The sequence below is a fragment of the Pleurodeles waltl genome, chromosome 1_1, assembly GCF_031143425.1.
Source record: "Pleurodeles waltl isolate 20211129_DDA chromosome 1_1, aPleWal1.hap1.20221129, whole genome shotgun sequence".
In the NCBI taxonomy this organism is placed as follows: Eukaryota; Metazoa; Chordata; class Amphibia; order Caudata; family Salamandridae; genus Pleurodeles; species Pleurodeles waltl.
Window position 1 is genome coordinate 881790005 of NC_090436.1, and position 25359 is coordinate 881815363.

Here is a 25359-nt window from a genome sequence, read left to right on the forward strand (position 1 = left end):
GACAAAAGGCCCCTGGGCATGGCCATTGGGCAAGGGGGCATGACTCCTGTCTTTGCTAAAACAGTAGTCATTTCAATGGGGGTTGTGCGTCAAAAAATGGCACAAGTCCGGTTTGAGCCATGATTTTTTACTCTAACCTGACTTGCACCATTTTTTGACGCACAACCCCCATTTTCCCCTACGTCGGCGCTGCTTGGCTTGAGTCATAATTTTTTACTCTGACCAGCCCGCAGCGCCGGCTAACGTCAATCCTTAAATAAGGCGCCCGCATGGCGCGTAGAAATGGCGTTAGCGGGCGTTACATTTTTTTACGCAAACCAGCACCGGAGCTGGTTTGCCTCAAAAAGTATAAATACGGGCCTCATTGTCTGGAGCACATTCAAAAATGAGTTATCATATCATATGAATTGCTGCATATCAGCACAAAATGAGATGTATTTTGGTCAACTACTAAATACTATGGGGCATATTTATACTCCGTCTGCGCCGATTGTGCGTCAAACATTTTGACGCACAATCAGCGCAAACATTACCCCGTATTTAAACTTTGATGCCCGAGCCCGCGGACGACAAAATCCCGCCCTGTGCATAATTTTTTAGATGCGTCAATCCGCCTTGCGTTAATTATATGCAAGGTAGGCATTCCCGTCCAAAAAATGGCTTAAAGGGCCGTGCGTTGTATTTATGCTTTCAGGCAAAAATAACGCGCGGCCGGGAGGCGGAGCCAGAAAATGACACACAGCCCGATTTGCGTCAAAATTTAACGCCTGGGTCAGGGCAGGCGTTAAAATGGGGCAAACACACCTGTATTTAATCAGAACACACAGAACAAACAGCAGAGCAGCAACAGGGAGCCATGAAGGTGATTCTAATCCAGCGTGCACGCAGACGCAGAGCCCAGCAGCAACAACAACAGCTACAACAACACCAGCAGGGACCCCAAAGGTAGCGCAGAAGGCAGGAGAGGATATTCTGCCCAAGAACAACCCTTCAGGGCCTCCGGGAACACAACATCATACAGAGGTACTGGTTGAACTGGCAGGCCATTCAGCAGCTGCTGCGAAACATTGAACAGCAGTTGGCCCCCACTTTGGTGACACCCCGCACCATCCCAACAGAAACAAAGCTGCTTGCCATACTTCATATGCTGGCAAGTGGCTCTTTCCAAACAACTGGTGCCCTGGTTGGCGGAATATCACAACCATCATTCTCTGCCTTTTTGCCCAAAGTACTGGATGCCATCATTCGACTGACACCCCATCACATCTGCTTCCCTAACACACTGCAGAAGCAGCAGGAAACAAAACAGGGGTTCTACGCAATCAGTGGCTTCCCACACGTCCTTGGTGCAATCGACTGCACACATGTACGCCTTGTGCCACCTGCTGCAACTGAACACCTCTACCGCAACAGGATGCACACACATTCCATCAACGTGCAGGCCATAGTCGATCACCAGGGATTGATCACCAACATCGTGGCTAAATATCCTGGGAGTGTACATGACTCATACATCTTCCGTCACTGCACCATCAATGAACACTTCCAGGATGGACGGTATGGCAATGGACTACTTGTTGGTAAGTACAAAAACCTACTTATATACTCACTGCACAGCAACCCTCTAGGACACACAACACATACACCACAACAGCAACATGTCAACAGGAACACACTGAGGTCGTGACATCACTAGCCATGCTTCTTAAGTCACCATTGAACCTGTCACACATTGGAAATTACTGTACAGCCTAATGTGAAGACGTCAATGAGTGTGGTTGCCTAAATGTCACCTTGCAAATTGTAAGTGTCCCAATGACCTTTACATTAATACATTGCATAAGTTTCAAGGTATGGGATGTCCAGGGTACTTTGATATGAACGTGTTAACAACACTTTCAATTTTAACTCTGCATGGAACTATCATCTCACCCCCAGACGCACGGACACCCGTATCACAAGTCACAATGCTAGGGAGGGCATGCTGTACTGCAAATCCCAAAACATAATGCTGACAAACGGTTAGCAGACAAACACTCGTTCAGCCAAGGAAACAACACAATGCAGATGGTACAGCCTACAAGCATGGGATGTCACATTAGTACACAAAAGAGTCACAGACAACACAAGACAACTACTGCCATGAAAGGTCTTTTCAATAGTGCCAGCTACATCAACATGATCCCATTCATTTTCTCTTGCAGCTGATCAGGGGTATGGCATCCAGCCATGGATTATGACACCATTTGGCAACCGAAGTACAGCTGCAGAGCGTGCATACAACGAGGCTCATTGGAGGATACACAGCATTGTCGAGCTGACCTTCACCATCCTCAAGTCAGGGTTCAGCTGCCTCGACATCACTGGTGGTAGCCTCCTATATTCCCCCGAGATGGTCTGTAGGATCATCCTCACATGTGCAATATTGCACAACATTTGTATCAAAAGAAACATTCCCCTCCTGGAACCAGAGCCACACATGCCTGAAGAGGAGGAAAAGGAGGATGCTGGCCTGCAACAGGAGGGGGAACTACAGAACACAGCTGCTGGTATACGCAGGCGGCAACAGATTGTAAATAATTTCTTCTGAATATGATCACCTTCACCACTTTAGTTAACTAATTTAAATAAACCCCTATTCTAATCACCATATCATGGTCTGGCTATTCCTTTTTGCACACCTTCATCTCTACTTATCAGAATAAGAGTGTTGCCTCATGGAGCATTGCTGAGATTCTGAGTAGGACACGGAACATCCCAGAGCTAATGTGATGCCTAACATACAATGGTCACATACACACACACTCTTAATGACATATATCATGTACATATTTCCTTTGAAGGCCAATAGCAGAGGACCACAACTATTTCACACATACATGTTGAAAGCAAGGTCCAACGCAGCATATGGCACACAACTATGACACGATCACTCAATAAGGGGAAAACAAGCCTCATACATGAGGCAGTCAATGTGCTTTGGCATCACTAACAGGAATGCCTGACCAGACCCTTGACAGCAGTTAGTCCAACTCCATCCAATATTTGCAAGGAATATCTGTGACTAGAGTTCCATAGAAGCAGAACATAGACAGCACAAGTGCCACACATATGACATGCAATGCGCACATGACATTCCATGTACATGTCAGCCCATTTCCTAACTCCTGACACACCCATGCACCTGGTCACAACCCACCTGTCGGAAGAGGTCTCTGGAATACTAAGATGTGTACCCCGATAATACCTCCTCTACACACACAGACCAACATTACCAAACCAGTGTGCTACACCCTTCCCTAAGGTATGCCATTGTCATATAACATCTGACTGCAAGGACGTCAGGTCAATTTATACACTGTCTTCTAGTTTCAAAGCCCTGTTAGCACATGTAGATTGCTTCCCCTTGTGAAAATGTCTGTTGGCCCTTAGAATGCAAGTCTCACCTACAGGACTGGTGAGAAACAGATGCAGCCCACACCTGTGATCACCTCCATGCACACCACCCATTTCAAAAAGCACTGCCCCTGATGATGCCTGGAACAGCATAGGAGTTGCCATTATGTCAAATACACCGTCAACCATTGATACTAATTAAGCCGTGTAACACAGCCCTTGGTTTCATTTGTCACCTTCAAAAACACAGGACGTACACAGTTTGACATGTCAACTGTCAACATTGTCCTCAATACAGTCTCAGTCAGACCACTGATTACGTAACTTGTCAAATAACTGGATCGTGAATCACCTTGCATTCTGTCAGCCGGACTGGCAACTGTCTGTGCGTCACACTAAAGTATCCCTGTGTCTACATATGTGCCACACGTGCGTAAGCAAACCTCCCATTCATCAGGGGGCATTGGGCATGGGCTTCTTCCATGCATACCCAAATACATTGTATAGCATCATCTGCCTTTTAACTGTACCATTTGAGTTACATCCTCTTGGAAATGCAAAATTCATGGCCCATCCCTTGTCTGGGTTGCATATATGCATGAATGACAAAGTGTGACAGTGTCCCAGGGTCATAGGCAGGGATTGGGTACGGGGCTTTCAGCACAACCAGCAACCTTTGATAATGTCCATGAATAATACACAAATGTCAGGACTATGACAGTTCACACACTGCATCACAGTGCGCACAACATAGTGATGGGCTGTGTGTGGTGAATAGCTGCAAGAATAAACAGCACAGAGACTATGATGTTCCCAGATGCAGTGGGAAGTGCAGAGGCCAACCTGTGTACAAATGTTGTAATGACACCTGCCGGAACATGACAATTGAGACATTATCTCACTCTGCACACCAAGGTTGCCCTGTTGACTGTCTCATTACTCGTCTTTAGTGACAGGGTGGGACCATCCACATGTTGGTTCACATGGAAATATGTGGACACGTGCTGTCTTGTATGCTGGTCCAAAACAGCCACTTGATAGTGGGGGCTCACTTCTATGGCCTCAACTGTGGTGTCATCTTACATATGAGATTGACCCTTGTCTGTCTGTGCAAACAACATGGTACCCACTTCCTCAATGCATGTGTATGACTCACTGTGGGATTCACCAACTAGTGCCTAGGAAGCTCTTACCAATACTCTAGGACATAGGATGTAGAAAATGTGGACCATTGACATGAACATGCGTCTGCCATCCATCTGGTGCATGCTATGACACATGTGGTGTCTACGTGACCCAGAAACTTGGAAGTATACTTTACGGGTGTTGTTACACGTATGACTAACACATGCCCTTGCTCATTTTCAATTTGACTTGCATCTTAGGATTGGACACATGGACGTCACATTCATACAACCATATGTACAATTATGCTTCATGTGATATACACACACACTTGGTCAACCAACGCATTAGTTGTCAAAGCACACACTTTGAGCCAAAGGAATTTCGGTATTGTACATATGTGCGTCACAATGCTATCCTCTCCTTATGACAAACATGCACAATTTGTGCCACACATATATGTAGGCCACATCTATGACGTCAGCCAACTGTAAAAATACTGTGAAGGGTGTAGAGGATGATGTTCCGCTGCAGTATGATGTCACACATGTGTACATACACCATCAACACCATACTGTCTTCAATTAGCCAATCTCTGATGTGTTCCAAATGTAAAATAACCAAAAAATTAGTAAAAATGCCCCAAACCAGTTAATGCACTGTAATTTTGACGTCCCTAGCGGTGTGCGTAATTTTTTGTTTACCAAAACTGTATTTGCATCATTTATTTTGACACACAGGAGTGAAATTTAGCCCGCATCCAGATATTTGTACAGTCCATGTATCATTATGTGGATGCGGGTTAATATTCATGTCTGTGCGTCAAAAAAAATGACGCAAATACAGTTTTGTGCAAAAAAAAATTATGCAGAACGCGAAAAAGGCGGGACTTTTCATACAGGAAGTGATGTAATAGGATATCATGTTTACAGATCATGTACAGTGGGTGTACATTCACTTTCACTTTGCAGTCTATGATCCTTCTAGACTGTGTGGCTGTGTAGAGAGTGTTGTCCAGAGATTTTGTGCTGTATTTGTCCTGTGTGCTATCTGTAAAGTCCTTTTGTGAAATAAATATTGTTTGTGTATACTGTAGTACTGTGTTTTGTCTACATTTGTCCATTTATCTTGCATCTTTCTTGTTTGTGGGAGTCTGTTGTGGGTAGTGTTAGTTTGGGTATAGTTGGGCTCTTTTAGTGTTTAGGTTTACTTTTTTTCTGTCTTTTTACCCCTACTTTCACCCTTTTCCCCTTTCTATTTCTTTTACCCCTATTCCTTATCTTCATCTATAAATATGTCTGGTAGGCCACGTCTTGGCAGGATGGGGGAAGAGGAGTTGGGGGGCTTCATCTGGCTGGTGACACATTTCTTGGCGCTCATGATCCAGGCAGGGGGCAGGGTCATACAGGGGTATCCGACAGAGGCGCGCAGAATCCGTTGGGGAAAGTTGCTGCATCACCTGTAGTGTGTGTATGCCAGCCAGAGGAGTGACCACAAGCTGAAGCACTGGTGGGCTGACCTCATCACCAGGGAGCAGGATCTCTTGGACCACCTGGGAATCATGATTGGTGGCACTGTTGGTGAGTACGACTATTGTTAATGTGCACAATTAAATGCTCTGTAGTGACATCAGGGGATTAGTGCAATGTCTGCCAGCTAACTTGATGACTGTGTGTAATACTGGGGAAATATAAGGGGATAATTGATGCACTATGGCAAGGATCACAATTGCTAGCTGTCAGGTAGCACGTACTCAGCAAACTTACAGGTAACTTTACCATGAAGGAAATTGGTGCGGCCTTTTTGTCAGCACAGCTAACAAAATAGGAGCCAATCATGTCTATATAGGGTACTATTGACAGAGAAGAACAGATGTACCAACATTTAGGCCAACTATGTTGACGCAATTGCTAGACTGACTTTAGAATCACTACATGATGCTGAAAACGAGTGCTGCCTTCACGTCAATTGACAATAGCAAAGTGGCTCAGACATTGGTCTCATGTTAGTCTGGTGAGTGTGGAAGGAAAGCGTTCACAGAAGTACTATGAATGTGTGGGATTATTGTGTTTCTTGATCTTTTTGGATACATGTCAGTTCATGATTTGAAAACATCGTGAAAAGGTGTAAGGTGCCCTCAGCTAACATCTTAAGATGTTTGTTGGAATTAGTTGAGCCACAATCCAAATATGGATGGCAGTCCAAGTGTATGCACGTGGCTTCACATCTCCATGGTTGGTGCAAATCACCATAGCTGGGCCACATCAATTGACTATACTGTAACAACAGGATGGCTTACAGAAGTCCCTGCCCCTTCCTCTGTACATTGGGCCGATGTGCAATAAATGTGTCATGGCCACAAGGCATGTTTGACTGGTAATGCAGTCCTCAAGTAACCAGGCGTTGGATGTTTCTCTTGGATGCACATGATGAGACAATTACACTCCATATTTTTTAGTGCTCACCAATTATGGGGCAAGTTTGTAACCACATAATAGTTAGGGCCAATGTATGTGTGCAGATATGTGTGTAACTGTCACAGGAGACCCATGCTATGAACAAGCTGGCCGTGAAATATCAGATGCAGTACCATCATGTCTGAATGGCTGCCATTTCCTTATTCAGCCTACACATTGTATATGTTTATGAAATTGTTGCACTGTGCACAGATTTTGAGCACATTTCTGCCTTTCATACCTTACAGATGGACTGGCACCCTACACTGTGGGAGAGGTGGCGACATTTGAGGACCCCGACCACTCCAGTAAGTGTTGATATGTCTGTTATGTGTTGTGTTTGCTGGTTATGGACTCGTGTGAGTTGGACGCATAGCAAGGTGTGATGCGTTGGGCAAGCTTTTCACTTGTTCCATGAGTGGGAATGCAGTTCTCACATGTTTTGATTTTGCCAATGCATATCCAATGGTATCATGTAGGGATTGTAGGACATCCCTGTAGGCCCCACTGTGAGTACAGGGGATAGTCATGTGTATGACACTTGTATCACCAAGAGTTGCAATGGAAGTCAGCCCCTATTTAGTCAGCCTGTCAGACCCACATTCTCTAAGATTGGTAGAGCTAATAGCTTTCCAATAGACATCTGCTTCCCTATTTACCTACGTAAGTTTGAAACAGTAGGTAGAACCTCCTAGCAGCATATACTTCCGCATGTAGTGTATCAAGTCTGTGGAACCTAAGTGTAATGGCCTAGGTGTGCATGCAATTCATGATCATGGGTGTTCTAGCAACTCTGTGTCTGATGCAAGTCAGGCCTCACTGGAAGTAGATGTTGTGTACTAAGTTCTGCATTTCCTGACATGTCTGACCCTATGAGTGCTCTAGGGTTTGCTGACTCCTAATTGTAGATAGACCTTACATGTGGTGTGTCTGTAGAGACAAACGTGTGGAGTTGCCTATACACTCCTCGGTGTACATGTTGTTGGCAAATTATACTTATGTATCCACCGCCCCCCCCTCAAACACGGCCATGGGTTTGTGAATGGGGTACCTAGTACTGATGCTACCAGTATGTTACACATACCTGTGAATAAGTGACGGTTTGGTTGCATACTAGTATACACACAGGTTTGGCACTTGGTACTATACTGGAAAGTCCAGTTACAACTTGCAGACCATGTGGCTTTCGTTTTGCTTTCCGTACACTGACATTTGTAGCCCAGCTCTTGGCGGAGGATATGCAGCATGATTCTTAGATGATAACTGTCAGAAGTCAGATAGCAAGTCAAAGCCAGTTGTTACCCATCTTGTAGGTTATGGATGTGCTTTATGTGATGTGACCTTTGTTGTCTGGCCTGCCATATACTTCCTCAGGGACATTCAATGCTCTGTATCGTTATATGAGCTGTTACAAGTACAGTAGATGTAATGTCTGATTAACTTGCTGTGCCGTTTCACACAATGCAGTTACTAATGTAGCATATCTGCATTTGTCTTCACAGCAGCTAAAATGACTCCAGACCAGGCCCGTGAATTTCAGCGCCGGGCCATGCGATACCAGCACATCCTGCTGGTGGAGTCGGGGTTCCGGAGGATGGCCCGGCGATATCGCCATGAACGTGCCTCTGGGGAATGGTGAGCCTTCCCACTGTGTGGGCCTACTTTGCCCACCACAGCCACCACAGAAACAACCACCAATCAGAGCCAGGTGGCCCCACCCACAGCTGCCACTGTTGATCCAACATCTGCTGGACTTCCTGGCCCCAGCATTGCCACCGGTGCAGGACAGCCCACACAGACCTCCTCCACTGGTAACCAGACTGCCACTTCTCCATCTGTTGACCCTGCAGCCTTCAACAGACTTGAACATAAGATGGACAAAGTGCTGCGCAAGGTGAGCCACCTGAGCCGGGACGTGCGGCACATTAAACGGCGGGTCAAGGATATTAAAAGGACCCTCCAGAGGGCCAACCTCTAGACACTTGATTTGATGGACTTGATACCCTCCCCTCCCTCCTCTTTCCTTGTTCTTATAGTTAGTGGGCTTAGGGGCTTAGTGTTAGGTTAGTATAGGCTGTTAGTTTAGTTAGTGTTAGTGGGTGTGGGGTGGGGGGTCCTGCTTGTTTCTTTTTTGAGTTATTACATGTGCTTGGCTATGTTGGGGTTCTTGTGTGCAAAAAATAAAAAACAATAAAAAATATATATATATATATATATTTGTTTAGGATAGTATAGTATGTGTTTAGGTTAGTATGTGTTGTCCTCAATGTGTCCCGTCTCATAAGGGGGGTGGGGGGTAGATGTTTAGAACGTTTCGTTACATGTGATAAGTAAGTGTAGCTTAGGTTAGTTAGGGACAGTTGTGGGTAATGAGTAGTCAGGGTAGATTAGGGTAGGTAAGATTTTTCCTTCAGTTTCCTCATCTATGGTTAGCTTTTAATAAATATTTGGTTACCTCTTAATAGTATGTGTTGAATGGTACTTGATCGTGGGTTTAGATTCAGTGTACATCAATTTTGTACTATAACATCTGTGTCCTATGCTACTAACAAATTCCAACTGAGCTGTACGATTGGCAGCTAGCCCAGAGCTACCTTACAAAGTGTCGACCCTTCGTTGCAACCACCAATCACAGTTAATATGGATGACAATGTGTTTCTGTTGATAAGTGTGTTTTCAAAGTCACTAACAGTGCTTCCAGACTTGATATTGGGGAAACAGTTTTAGGTCTGACTGCAGTGTGATGATCATGAACACCATTATAAGATGAGTTCTCATTGGCAATCTTGTATTCTTGTCTTCATGACCCTCATACATCATTTGTGACACAGTTCGGCATGATTACCTATTTGTATGTTAACTCAGACAGCTTCATTTGTGCAGTTTTTTTAGTATTTACTTAGATTAGTGTGGCATGTTTACTGTGTTATTTTTGCATGGTGAAAACATTTTGCGGCCACTATTTGATGACTTAGTTATCCCCTGCGGAAGCATTCTTCTGTCCTACACAGCATGGTGGTGTATGGTTTCTCACTTCATCAGATTTGTCCCTCAGGATGGGCAGAGTATGCTGCAATCATGGGCACTGTGCAGATTTCTCTAACTACATATTATCAGGACAGTTGTATTGACAAGCTACGTAATTTGACAGTAGGAACATTTCAGTTATCTACTGCACAGTTGATATGTCACATTACCCAGAGACAGATTTGTTGTGTAAGTGCTATTTATTGAAAAGTGCTGTAGTGCTATCTGTACATTGTCCATGATTGTGAGTCCATTATAGTGTTATCTTCCATTGTGATCCAACATAAGGGTTTACCAAGATGCTTTTGTCATGCTGGGGTTGCTGTTTCAGACAGTGCAGAGGGACAGACTTAGCCAATGAGTAGGAGAGAGACAATCACTGGACTGGGTGACAAGATATACAGTGGTTAGCAGAAAATTGCTTGAGTACAGTTGTTGTAAGACTGTCATGTTTCAAAACGCAGGACCTTGGTAATAGTTGGCCATGTGGCAAGGACTAGTGCTTCCGGGTACTTTTCCTTGTGAAAGTGATCTGTTCCATGTCTTCTTCTTCTGATGTGTGTGTTGCCTGCTTTGCCCTTGTTGTTGTTGGTTGTGAAGGGGCAACACACACCTCAGTGTTAGAAAACGTGGAGTCAGACATCCCGGTCGCTGCTCCCTGTGAAGGTCTTAAGGGCAGTAATGCTGCAAGGAGGGCCTGCTGGTTCTTGAGAATAGCAGCCACATCACGATGGTAGGCAGCCAGGTCGGCCCTGAGGGGTTCAATGTTGCATTCGTGCACGCGTTGACAGGATTGCTGTTGTAGGTGTTGGGTCAACTGTATTACAGCTGTGCTGATTTCCTTCTGGGTTTTCTGCAGTTCCTGCAAGATAGATGTTAGGGCTTGCATAGCTGCTGCCTGATCTGCAGATGACATCATGTACAAACGCACCCCCTCTAGGCTGGCTGCCATATTTTGCATCCCCACCCGCACCTCCTTGGCCAGCTCCCGCTGTACTCCAACTACAGTTCTCTCAAAGCTGGTGCCAGTGTCGTCTGAGTCCTCAGCTGTATTGGAGCTAGCAGGTCTTACAATTGGGGTGGTGGGTGGTTCCTCTACGATGGCTGCTTGTTCTGTTGTCCTCCTTGTGACAGAAGGCGGGGTCTGGAGGGTTTCAAGGACCTTTTGGATAGTCTCCTGGGGAATGTTTATTGGCTCGTCATCCATGTCATCAGGGAAATCAGGGACAGGCATATCGGCAGGAGATCCATCTTCCTCTGCAGTGAAACAGGGTACAATTAGTGTGTCTGTGTTGTGGCAATTTTGATGTGACGTGCCTGCCTTTTGATGAATTCACTTTGTGATCTTGTTTTGTGTTAATATCTCCAGTCCTTCAGATGGACATTTTGTCAGGCCTATGGCCCACCTGTGTGTCACATGTATGTTATTGAGTTATCAGACTTGTCAGCCTCATCCCCTCTAGGTGTTGATTTTAGCCAAATAGAGAATTGCCACCTTCTTTTCCTACTCGACCCTCCGTGTACATCCATTCTCATGGTGAGACATTTCACTGGCTGTGGGTATTCTGATGGCCCTGGCAGCATACTTAAAAATCTGGACCTGCCCCAATCCCTGATCGTTCACATCGACTTAAATGTAATTGACATGTGGCATATTCTATGCATGGCAATGTTATGATCCGATATGGATGTTGACATTGTTAATGGGTCCTGCTGATGTTGGGTAATGTGTGTTACATTGGATTGCCCTGATAGTCGTATCAGTGTCCTATTTCGTCCTCTGACTGTGCAGGTGTATTTCAGTGACCAGTTACATGTGTCCCCTCCTCAATGCTGTTGTCTGAGCAGTATGACATTTGGGATGTTGCCTTGTTACCCAGGCACAGGATGGACCCTGACATATGCAGCATGGGTGTGTCCTTAGTGCTGTGTTGCTCCTATTGTTGTTTACTTTGGCTGATGTTTGTGACAACTATGGGCATTGACATTTGAGAGTACTGGGGCCTTTGTCTTGTTTCTGGGGATTGTTGCAGTTGTCATCCTCACCCCCTAATTTAGGTGTGTATGATCCATGGGGAGGTTACTGCCATTGGCTACTTGAGCTGCACACAGAGCAGAGGTGGTAGTGGCAACTGTTGTCGCAGTTACATTGAAGTCGGTTTGGCTAGAGGATTGCTAATAGGGCCCTAGTTAATGTAGGGGGTATGTTGGCTGACAAGTGCCAGGATGTCAGTTTGACGTAGTGGCTTTCCCTCCTGGCGTGGCTTTCCCTTTGCTCCATCGTTGGCATGACAGCATGCCCCCATGGGACTGTTGTTGGTGTAGTGTAATGGTGTGCCCCAGCTTCTGTCTGTGCAGGCCATGCTCCAATGCCGTGCCCCTTTACCCATGCCACTCCATGTATATGATGACTTCCATGCATTTTGTGGTCGGTATCCCCCCCCGCTTGCAGTTAACATTTGTGCATTTTAATTCCCCATGCAACATACCATGCATGTGCGTTTTCTCCTGGTAGTCTGCGCTGTCCTGTCCTTGAATCCCTGTGACGATCTCCTCAGAGATGTCGGCTGTGACCATCTCCTACATGTGGTCCAGGGCCTCCTGGTGTGCTGGACTCCCCCCTCCAGTCTGCAGTGCTGCTTTCCTGTTCCTGGCCACCTTTTCCTTGGTCCTGCACTTGCAGTCATGCCAGCGTTTCTTGCACTCGATGACTGTTCTGCGTACTTCAGCCACACTGTTAATCTTGTCGACAATTTGTTGCCATATAGCCTCTCTCCTACTGATTGGCAACTTTGATGTGACAAACAGTTGGTGCTGGTGTTCCGTCACCTCTTTAACCAGAATTTCCTGCTCCTCTGCACTAAAGCGACACTTTCTTTTCTTCTTAAAAGTGTCCTGGTTCTTGTGTGGGTCCTCCTGGCTGGTTCCTGGTCTGCTGTCATCTTCCTGGGGTCTGTAGTGGCATCTGGGATCCATTTTGGCTCTCCTCTGGTGAAATGGCTGTGTTCGCTGTCTTTTTTGACGCTATTGCGTAAAAAAAAAACGGCGCATATCCGGTTTGCGGTGTCGTAAATCGACCCACAGTCATTTCCGCTGCGTTAACGTAATTTTCCTTTACCACTTGACGCCGCGTGTGCGTCAAAAATAATGACTCCCACCTGTTGTTTGCGCCGCCGTGCGTCAAAGTATAAATCTGACGCCCGCACGGTGCACCAAAATGGCGTTAGCCGGCGGTAATATTTTTTACGCAAAACTGCGCCGGCGCAGTTTTGCGTCAAAAAGTATAAATATGGGCCATAATACTTTTATTTGGAGAGTACCGGCACTTCTCAGTAACAAGCAGGTACTCTGGCACAGAGTACCTGCACTTTAATTTTTCCATTTCAAGCACTGGGTAGAGGAATATTAATCCACAAACCTGACGCATCTATGAACTCAAAACCTCCTTTCCTTTATCCCAGTGATCTAAGAGCCTTGTGTTTTTCTTCCATGGAAAAGTATGTACGAATTTCCTGCTGGTACCTTGCACTTGGTCTGATTGATTTGGAGGCAAGTAAGCAGCTAAAGGAATGTTTCAAATGATTATGTCTTGATCAGGGTATCCAGACCCTTCATTCTTCAAAGCCTACTTCCTCTACCACATAGACAATGGCACTCGGCCATGCTGCTGAAAGTAGTTATAAGATTTTACAATATTCACTGAGGCATCTTGATTTTTAGGCATGCAGGGGAGAGGCTAAGAGAATGTGGTCAATTCGTTAGAACAATTTCCAGGGTATCCAGGTCAGTCAGTCTCCAGTGTCGGCTTGCTTCAACATGAAACTAAGGCCATTCTGCCTCCCTGCATCATCTCTGCACCCAAAGTAAAGTGCTGCTGGGAATGGTTGAAAGTGTATTGCTGCAGTTTTGGCTGTGCCCTAGGCATATCATAGCTGCACCACAAAAAATATCATGAGAGCGTACTAGTTAATGTGTATCAGCAACTAAAATAGCCATTTGTCTGCTTCAACATGTTTTGCTTTATTAATCTTGCCTTATTGTAGCTTTGCTTTACTTCAATGATGTCACTTCTAGTGATATCATCATTGACAAATATCACATGATGTCACTTCTGTGATATCAGGGTAACATTTCACATAATGTCACTTCCTGTGAAGGAGCAAAATACAAGTTGCATCATGTCCTGTTTTTATTAGATTGGATGGTAAGTAGGCAAGTGTTTCAATAAGACCTAGTTTTGTCACATAAATATACTATTTTAACCTTCTACCGATCGTAACTCAGCGGCTCAGCAGTGAAGAAAATGGCCGTCCTTCCTGTGGCTGGCCCTGTGTCGAGAGGGGTGGGGGGGGGGCACGCAGGTAAACGGGGTGTGACAGGAATGATAGACACATTAGTGGGGTTATAACGCAACTGCCGGAGGCGCAGTGCGTTTCTTTATGCAACCCCTCGGCCTCATCACCCGCCCACCTGTCTGTGTGCGGTTACTATGTATAGGAGAGCCCGAGTGGCTCTCTACACTTCCGACCTATGTTGAACTAGGAAAGGCTGGCAGAGTTGTTCTCACAAAGGGATATGATTTTTGTTTAATATAGCTTGACTTGGAAACAACATCTGAAAATGGACTGGAATTTACAAGCTCCGGTTCAGCAAACTCTGAGACCATTAAAGTTACCGGTAGCCTTAAGTACAAATGGGCAGAATATGGCCTTACCTTTACAAAGAAGTGTAACCCCGAAAATACTCTAGGCACTGAAATCACAATTGAGGATCAGCTTGCAAAAGGACTTAAGTTGACGTTTGACTCATCATTTTCTCCTGACACTGGAAAGAGGAATGCAAAAATTAAGTTACCCTACCAAAAGTAGCAAATTAATCTTGGCTATGAGGTGGATTTTGATATTGCTGGAGCATCAACACACGGAGCTGCAGTATTTGGGCATGAAGGGTGGTTCTCTGGATACCAGATGACTTTTGAAAAAGCAAAGTTCAGAGATTCCCAAAGCAACGTAGCTGTCGCCTACAAAACGGATGAATTTCAGATTCATACAACATCGACTGATGGTACAGAATGTGGTGGCTCGATTTACCGAAAGATAAATGATAAACTGGAAACAGCTGCCAATCTTGCCATGATGCTGGGAATAGCAATGCACATTTTGGCATAGTTGTCAATTACCAGATTGAGTACAATGTATCTTTTTCTGCTAAAGTGAATATATCAAGCCAGATTGGATTAGGGCACACGCAGACTCTAAAACCAAGTATCAAATTGACACTATCAGCTTTGCTGGATAGGAAGAACGTGAACCCTGGTGGCCACAAGGTTTGTTTAGGACTTCAATTTGAGCCATAGAAATGGGAACTGCATAACAATTCACAAATATTTCACAGCATAGCTACCTTCAGAACCTAGTTTACCTTTCAGTGTTTGTCTGAGATGCTAATTTTGTTTTTACATCTTCGAGAAAAGAATGACGTTTACGAGGCGGTGAAACAGGAAATCACTTGAGTTTGCAAATCACTGAGGTCCTTCACGGATATATTTTCCGATAATGCTTTCAAAGTCAAGGTGTCAGTCACGCGTATGTTTTTTTTATAGTTCTATTTATAACAGAAAGAAAAATACAAGACGAATCACGATGACTTTTCGAAGAGTTTACCAGTCTTAATGTGAAATATAATGAATTTTAATTTAAAAGGTAATAATCTTTTATGAAATTCACAAAGTTTACCCATGACAGAGCTTACAGTCCATAGCAAATCATGCAGACTTTGGATGTAAAAGGGAGTTTTTAGTAACGGATTTCGTAAATGTGTCTTGTTTATTGCCCTTTGACATTACCCACTCTTTTTATGTTTGCTCACCCTGTATGTGGAGAACTCTTTGTACGAGTCAATGTCCTATTATGTGTTGTGATTGCCTTTCACTTGAAAAGCTTTTTAGACAAAGCCATATGTGAAGAACAGTTCCTGCACAATGGTGTTGTTTGAAAAGACTCTAAATGAGTTTTTTCTTTTATCCCACGTTTTGTTTTTAGCACTGTGATGGGTGCATTAGAGTCTTCCATTCTGTTGGCATAGAAAACCCAAACTGCTGTATTTGAAACCACTAAAAATAATCATTGGCTTCCCATACACAAGTAGCTACTTTTATTGAGTATTTTGTGGTGTCTAAAAAGGTTATTGCAAGATGCTCCTGGCGTCTTTGCCTCAGAATTGTTTTTGTGGATTGAGGTATGGTTTTGGATCTTTGCATGACTGTATCAGTAAACACATCTCATACAGTATGGTAATGAAGGAGTTAACTGTTTTCATCTAAGATCAGCGCATTTCTTGTACTAGATTAGACTTCAAGAGCCCTCCTCAGGTCATTCCTGGAAAGCATTTGTAAGGGAATTGTCTGATATAATGGGCCTCATTACGACACTCACCGCAGCGGTCAGAACCGCTGCTGTTGTGGCGATCTGACTGCCACATTACAACCCTGGAAGTCAGACCACTAGCACCGCCAGGATCCATGATACCCCCGGCCTGACGGTGGCGGGGATTGTAATCCCCCAGGGCAGCACTGTTCTGCAGACTAGGACCTTGTTCTCTGCCAGACTTTTCATGGCTGTAACACTGCCAAGAAAAAACTGGTGGAGAACAGGTGGAGGGGGCCACAGGGGGGCCCTGCACTGCTCATGCACTTGGCTTGGGCAGTGCAGGCCCCCCCTGCCCAGCACCCTCGCAATGTTCTGCTTTGCAGACATTGAACACTGCAAGGGTGCTGGTGCACACTGGGGCTAAAGCATTGCTGCCAGCTTGATTAAGATCCATAGACAATGCTATAGCCTGTTTCCCGCTAGGCCGGTGAGTGGAAACTGAGGTATACACCCGTTGACTGTAGGAGGCTGGCCCTCCGTGTAGTGTGCAAAGCTAGGCACACTGTGCAAGGGGTCCAGGCAACCACACATTGGTTTCCAGTGGTAAAAACTAGATCACATAATGCTCTAATTTTTGAGGTAGCTTGGTTGAGCAGTTAGGCCAATCTTGGAGAAGTGCAAAGCATTTGTTGTTCTCACAGTATCAATCATGCAACTCACACATTCAAAGGAATAACTCGAGACCAATCTATAAAAATGTTAAGACATATATACATTTTAAGACCATGATTATCAAAATTGGTTAAGTACTTTTTAAGATAAGAATTTTTTAAGTTTTAATAAATGTAGTCTTTCTGTGCGTAATTACACACCATAGGAATCAGTAGGAAGACAACTTTAAAATTTCACAGTAAATAACACAGTTATATTTCCAAGTTCCGCTTTTGTAGGTTGGTCGAGGTCGTCAGTGGGCATACTGTGTCATCTGTAGGAGTTTAGGTGGCTCCCGGTTCTGGCAGGAACAGCAGTGAAATGTCTCTTGGAGCTGGTGCAGGGCCACTGAGGAGGACCACTTGAAAAAGGTCTGCTCTGATCAGTTTGAAGGTGGTTCTTTGGTGTCCTCTTGGAGTGTTGAGGTCGTAAGGGGTGAGGGACCCTTGGGGCACAGCTGATGCAGGGCACAGGGTAGAGTGCAGAGTGAATCTGTGAGCCACAGGCTGTGCGCAAAGGAGCCCATTGGATCTGGAGGTAGGTCTCTTTATAGTGACATATGGGACAACTGGGGCACTCTGGTGGGAGGTCTGAAGTGTTCCTGAAGTCCCTTGACTACAGCTTCCCCCTAGTCCTTTTTCACCTCTGGGCAAGCTGGCTTTCCTGGTGCCCAAGATCAGCTGACCAGTAACCAGGGTATCAGTACAGACCAAACACTAGAGGATGCAGTTCCCCCAAACTTGGCACACTTGTAGGGTTTGTCCTTGTGGTCATCAGTGTATTGTCAGGTCCTGCTGAGACTTTTGGTTCAGGAGTTAGTGGCCAGTCAGTGAAGTGACCTTCACTGGGTTGCTGGTTCTTGGTTTGTTGCAGAGTGGTACCTCCACTCTGGAGGGAGTTCTTGGGCGATTGGTGAAGCCTGGAGGTCCTCTGGGTTTCTTGAAGTCAGTCCAGTGTCCAGCTTCTCCACAGCAGCATTTGTCGGGTCCTGGGTGCAGCAGGCAGGGTTTGGTGCCTTTTCTTTGTGCAGCAGGTCCACAGTTCTTATGCCTTGGTTCTTCTTCATGCTGGTCTTCTTTGTGTCCTTCAAATCTGAATTCCTGCTCCAGTGATGCCCACTAAATACTGAATTTGGTGGGCATTTTATGGGGAACCTGGTAGTGTCCAATGGGGCACTTTCCTTTGGGTGGCTACGCCCACTATAGTGACCACGTCCTGTGGGAAGGGTCATTTCCCTACCCTAAACCTAATTGGCTATTTTCCTTCTATTTCTATCTAAGATGGAAGAAAATGAAATGGAGGGTCCACCTCACAGGCAACACCTTAGGGGGCTGAATGTCAGGTGGGGCCACTCCTCCTACACTTTGTGTGGTTTCCCGCCTTTGCTCTCGCCAAAAGATGGGGTTTGCAAAGGGGCAAGCTATCTGCTGCTAGCAGCAGGCCTGGGGGTTGGGTTTCAAGGGCGGTAACCCCTTTGAAGCTCACCACCATGGCAGAGCACATTCCTGAGGAAGTGGGGGTTAACTCCTCCACCCAGGAAGGGCATTGTTTTACAAACTAGAGGCACAGGGCTCTCCACCAAGGTGTGTATATTGGCTGTCTGGAGGTGGCAGGCTGGATAGAATCAGTCAGCAATCATGCCAGGATAGTTAGATTTTGCAGTGGGCTCCTCTAAGGTGACACCTGGGTATATGTAGGGATAAATCCAATACTGGCACCAGTTTGGATTTATCAGTCTGAGGTATTTGATACCAAACAACCCAGGGTTCAGAGTGGCCATCATGTAGCTGGGAAACTCATGTTTGACCAGTGTTCAGCACATGTATTAAAATGGCTGCTCTGTTCACTCACTATGTCATGTCCCATGTTTGGCAAGGACACAGGGGGACATATTGCTCATGCAGTTATGCCCTCACATATAATATGGTGCACCCTGCCTTAGGGCTGTAGGGCCTGCCAGAGGGGTGTTTTATCCATAGTAAATGCAGTGTATGGTGGACAGGGCACACAGGAAGTGTGCCATGTCGAGGTTCTGTTTTAGGTGTACACCAGGACACTCAGCCTGCAATGGCAGTACTAGGTGCATCTGGATGCATCGCCCTAGAGGGTGGCACATTCAGTGCTGTTGCCCTCAGGGGCCTACCCATAGTACCCCATGACCTAGGCACATAGGTACATATTTACTAGGGACTTAGATTGGTAGTTAAGGGTGTATCCAATTGTGCCAATGCATCACAACAGTTTAGGGAAAGAGCTCTGGCCAGGGGAACCAGGTTAGCAGGGATCCTGGGCACTACAACTTCTAGGCTACATCAAACAACGGGCACAAAGTGGGGGCTAACCATGTCAAAATGAGGTCTTTTCTCAAACTGACCTAGCAACAAACTCTTAATTACTCTATTGAGGTGGTTGCCATGATAGTGGCAGCCACCCTGTCAGGAGTTTGGCAGACGGGCTTTCAAATCCACCATCAATGAGACCCAATGGGGGTCATTCAGACCCCGGCGGGCGGCGGGAGCCGCCCGCCTGGAGGGAACCGCCATATGGCCGCTCCGCGGTCGAAAGACTGCAGAGGCCATTCTGGCTTTCCCGCTGGGCTGGCGGGCGACCGCCAGAAGGCCGCCCGCCAGCCCAGCGGGAAACCCCTTCCCACGAGGAAGCCGTCTCCGAATGGAGCCGGCGGAGTGGGAAGGTGCGACGGGTGCAGTTGCACCCGTCGCGAATTCCAGTGTCTGCTGAGCAGACACTGGAATTCAAAGTGGGGCCCTCTTACGGGGGCCCCTGCAGTGCCCATGCCATTGGCATGGGCACTGCAGGGGCCCCCAGGGGCCCCACGACACCCCTCACCGCCATCCTGTTCCTGGCGGTCGGAACCGCCAGGAACAGGATGGCGGTGAGGGGGTCGGAATCCCCCATGGCGGCGAAGCAAGCTGCGCCGCCATGGGGGATTCCCAGGGCAGCGGAAAACCGGCGGGAGACCGCCGGTTTTCCTGGTCTGACCACGGCCAAACCGCCGCGGTCAGAATGCCCTGCGGGGCACCGCCAGCCTGTTGGCGGTGCTTCCGCATCCCCGGCCCCGGCGGTCCTTGACCGCCGGGGTCGGAATGACCCCCAAAGTTTGAATCCTATTTGGATGTGATACCGGACTTGCAAGGCAAGAGCTTATACGCAAGGTTTCGTTTTGGCTCACTGCCCCTGATGTCATTGATTCATAGGTGGGGGTCGATTAATCTTCCCGATACATGCCCTGCCTGTGGCAGTATTTTTGAAACCATTGAGCATTTTATGTTCTTCTGCCCAGCCTATGCGATTCCGCGAACAAAATGGATCCGCAAGATTTGCAGGGACATGGGATTCAAGAATTGCTCCTTGGCTCTACGGGTTCTAAAAAGCCATAATTCAGCTGACGTAATTCTTTCAATAAGTAAGTATTTAGCAACAGCTTGGCGCATACGTTGCCATCTTCAAAAAGTTATTTAAGGTCTTATCTCTATATAGGTAAGATTTAGAGCCATATGTGCAAATCAAGTTATTGTTTTAATGTTTTACACCTATTTACAGACATGTATTTATTTATTTACTTAAGAATTATTATATTCTGTTTTATGTGCTTCTATGGTCATTGATGAACTAAGTTGATGATGAAGATGATCTGGATGAAGTGGGTTGGATAGGGCTTGGAATAGATTTTTCAGACATTATGTAGGTAATCATTATGTGTTTCTGCCATTTTAACACTAGTTTTAGCCATAAAGAGCTATTTTTTATGCATCTGTCTGGTACTCGTGCCATTTTAACATGAATCCGATAACCATTTTAAGTTAATATATAAGCTTTTTATCACACTGTGCTTGTGTCTTAACGACTTGACAGTGCTTAAATTTGCCAAATGATTGTGCCGGTAGTAGGCTCTCTTTGTTAAAGTATGCCATCTAAATTATTAAGGAATTATATTATTATGTAACATCAAATCAGCACTTTAAATTTTTACATCTTGGGTCGGATAGTTTGTATTTATCTTGATGATGATACCATCTGGGAAATATGTATTTTGAAATCACCCCATATTGTTTTAAGAGTTTTAAATATTTGTACTATTTTAACGTTATGAAGCAATTGTCTCAGAAACCCTGGTATCTAAATGTTAAGTTATGTATCGGGATTAATGGTGGATTATAGTAGGCCATTGCCTATAGAAGCTTTTCCTATTCTAAACCTTACTATTTTCAGCCAGTGTAAAAGTATAATGAAGAAAACGTACCTTTTTTGTACAATTTAATATGTAACTTTTATGACCTATGGTCGAATAAAGTATATGATGATGATGATGACCCCCAATGTGTCCAAGAGTATGAATGCAAAACCTTTTTGGATGTACTTATTGGTTGTTTTCATTTTTGTTTTTGTAATGCATCCAGTTTTCCTTTAAGGAAAATGGGCTGCTTAAAAAAAACCTACATAAAAAGCAGTCACAGACATGGTGGTCAGCTGACCCCAGCAACCCACAATCCCTGTGAGCACTGGTCATTCCCAATAGGTCATAAATTGCGACCTGCCTCATGAAAATTAATGAGGCAGGACCCTTGCGACCCATTTGGGAATCGCAGTATCTCAGAAACTGTTGTACTTCAGATTTTGCGACTCACAATTTGCAAATTGCTAAAAATTTCAATTTTTTAAGTTTCAAAATCTGATGGTCTTACATGTGGTCCCAAGTCATAAAATTGTTCTGGTATATGTAGAAATGCTTTTTAGTGGTAGCAAACAGCCCTATTCTCTATTTTGCGACCACTAAAAACGTTTGTACATGTGGCCTTAAATTCCATCCCGTTTGATAGAACTTTAGGACGGAACTGTATTACAAGCAATATCACTTGTAATGTCATCAGAGTGACAGAGTAAGTAGTGTTGCTTTCTGCTGTGCCATTGACTTTATCATCCAGTTTGTTATGTCACTTCTGATACTTTTCATATTTTTAGTATTGAGATCAGCCGTTTGCACTGTTTTGGTGGTATTAACTCTTTAGATACTATTGTTATAATGTGTGCCATGGAAGCATTTTTCGTAACAACATAATGGTATTTTTCAAATTTATTGGACTGGAGAGGTAGACTGAACAGGAACAGTTATTTTATAAAGTATGTGTTTGTTTATGACTGTATTTATATTTTAAATACATCAGACCTTCTCAAGATCCTTTAGTTTACATCACAGGCTGTATTCCATTTCCTTCTTTCACTACCCTCTAGATGAATTAAGGACTTTTCTAAGTAAAACCCCTAGAGCAGATGATTATAGGTTTGACCTTTTGAGATTCCATGCATTTCCCACTTAATCAGGGCTGAAATGAGTTGCTGCTAAAGGGGATCCATAGCATCCCTGTGGGATAACAGAAGCCGCAGAAAGATAATGAGTCTTCTTTACTTCTTTTCTCAATCTGCACCATACCCAGGCTTAATAGAAGCTCTAAAAGTGGCTACACCGCTGCAACAAGGCAGTCGCATTGCTTCAGAAGAAAAGGGAAAAGAAAGCATAAACGTGAAATAGACATTTTGAGACAGTCAATATCAATTAATTTGTACAGGTCTGATTGTTACCACGTGTTTTGTTAAAACAGGGCATAGAGGCGTTTTATTTTTCAGCGTCCCTTATTTAGACACAGTAATTGGGTTCAAATTACCTCAGCAATATTGAAAACAATAGTCCAGTGTCCATTTGATCTTGTTAAAGCAACATGGTGGGATATAATAGATTGCTTCAGTTTCAGCACTGACACATTCATCAGCCAAAGTCTGTTTTTCCTTTTTATATATGTCTCTCAAGCATCCATGAAACTGAACAGCATAATAGATGTAATTAGATTTACTGTAATGGGACCGAATGAAGCAAGCAATGAAACTCCCTCTGAGGAAGCAGAAGCAATCAGTGCATTTGGTCCCCAGGACTAAAACAGCCTTTAACAAGGTTTGGGGCTGAGGGATTGTCAACCTTAGCTCTAGTGCTTTCCCGCGAGACCTTTTGTTACAGGGAATGCAAATCTCCACTTACTGGGGCTGTAGAATGCCAAAAAAACATTAGATTTTTTATTGCACACATAATGAATCAAGCTCTAGCTGGTAATACATTTTGCGAGTCAGTAAATCAATTCTTGTCAAGTGTTCCAAAATAAAAAGTGTATTTCATGTGTACTTTGAATCTATTATTTGTTCATTTTACTTGGAGTCACATACAGTGCAATGCACTGTCCTGAAATTCTAGCTGCACGTAGGCCTGCTGAAATATGCTAGAGGGTCTTACAGAGGGGGGCTGTAATAGAAGTATCATTGTTTCTACAGCTAAGACATCATACATGATGTTTTCCTGTCTGACACAAGGTGGCAGGTATGTTATGAATATCACGGTGGTGCCTTTGCTGATACTGAGCAGAAACACTGTAGAAGTGATATAGTTCAGCAACAAATGAAACACCATTTTTAGATCCCGCTGATTTGACTCTTCAACACCATCTCCAAATCTTTACACTTATAATGATTTAAATACCTAAAACGTCCTCAGTGAGTTACGTGCGGTTACCCATTTTGAAAAACATAGTCCATTTGTGTACCAGTATTTCCTCATCAGAAGATATATCCATGAAATCACTTAGGTTGCTAATGATAACATGTCTGATTTAAGTAAACAACCAAGGGACATTTTTAAGACAAGTGACGCTGCACATAGTGCAGCGCCACTTTTCTTGCACCCTTTAGCGCCCCCCTACCGCAAACATGTATGTGCCATATAAAAAAAAAAAAGTATAAGGTATCGTTTTCAGCCCGACAACACTGTGTACAGTGGTGCTTGAGTTATAGTACGTTTTGTGTGGGAGGCGCACATTATAACTTTTAGTTATAAGTATAACTTCAGAATTTCTATGATTTGTGTAGAAATAATAAAGTATGTTTTCCTAACTATAACTTATCTTAAACCTTTGTTTTTTTAATCGAATATATTTGTCATTAAAAATATACGGAGTCCAATAAACATCACAGAAAGCTGTGATAAGGCTGAAAAGAAATCAAGAAAATAAATCATCTTTGGGGAAAGGAACACAAGTCAATTGGGAATATCACATTGGTCAAAACATAAAAAGGTTCATCCAACTTACAACACACAATCGTGAGAGGTGAGAAAGATCCTATACAAATATTGGGGACTCTTTAGAAATGAATCAACTCTAGAGAATATAACAGGACAGAAACCAATGATAACATATTAGAAGAGTCCATCACTGATGGATAAACATGTACACAGCCACTTACAAACAGCTTTTTCACTTACCTGATTGACACCCAAAACTGGATATTTGTTACATGTAGACATTCTAAAGTATGTAAATACAGTGACAAAGTTTTTTTAAATTTACTGTTTCTCACTCTAAAAGTAAGAACAGGTTCAACAAACAGAGCACCTGTCAGACAGATTACACAATGTACATTTTCAGCTGCTCATGCCCCAAACAGTATTTAGCAAACACAATCTTTGAGGTCAAGAAAAGGATCTTGGAACACATAAGAGCCATCATAAATATACACATACATTATAGTACCTCAAAACAATTTCAGGAGATACTTGACAGCGATTGGACCAAAATTACGTGTTTTTCCAGAAATCATGTACCAAAATACATTAGAGGGGTGACAGAACTCTTATACTAAGAAGACTGTGATGAAAGTTTTTTCATCAACTATGTCATTTTTTAGATACCAATGATATTATTCATGATGTCATAGAACACATAATGAGAGAATGCATTGTGTGAGGTCAAAAGCATTGCATGGTGAGGGCACGAGTTAGAGTTTATTCAGTTAACTATAACTGTTGAATTTCAGTGTTCTTATAGTGTACAGCATTTTAATGCTACTTGAACCCTTGTTTGAAAAAAAATATTTTATGTACAGTAAACCAATATTTTGCCTATCTGTGACATTACTTCAAACTTAGTTTTTCAATCCACATTTTAAAGGTATTGTATGGCAAAGTAAGAGATTATTTCCATTCCTTATGATAGTAATACTGCCTGTGGTCATGCATGGTGCGGGGTTCAGGCCATTGCTTGGCCTGCAGCTGAGCCCTGCACCCAAGCCCTATGATGGGGCAACCCACACAAGGCCCTGCATCCAACATCACCATGGTCGGCTGTGCACAATGCAGGTTTGAGCACTGGATCTTGCCTGTGGTGACCTCCTTCCCCAACTCCCTGAGGCATGTAACCCCACACCAGCCTCAGCCATGC

General features: G+C 44.3%; 1 pseudogene; it reads left to right on the forward strand.

Moving 5' to 3' along the window:
- Window positions 1–2236: 2236 nt before the first annotated feature.
- LOC138302892 (non-selective voltage-gated ion channel VDAC1-like) lies at window positions 2237–15360 on the forward strand (annotated as a pseudogene).
- The last annotated feature ends 9999 nt before the right edge of the window (window positions 15361–25359 follow it).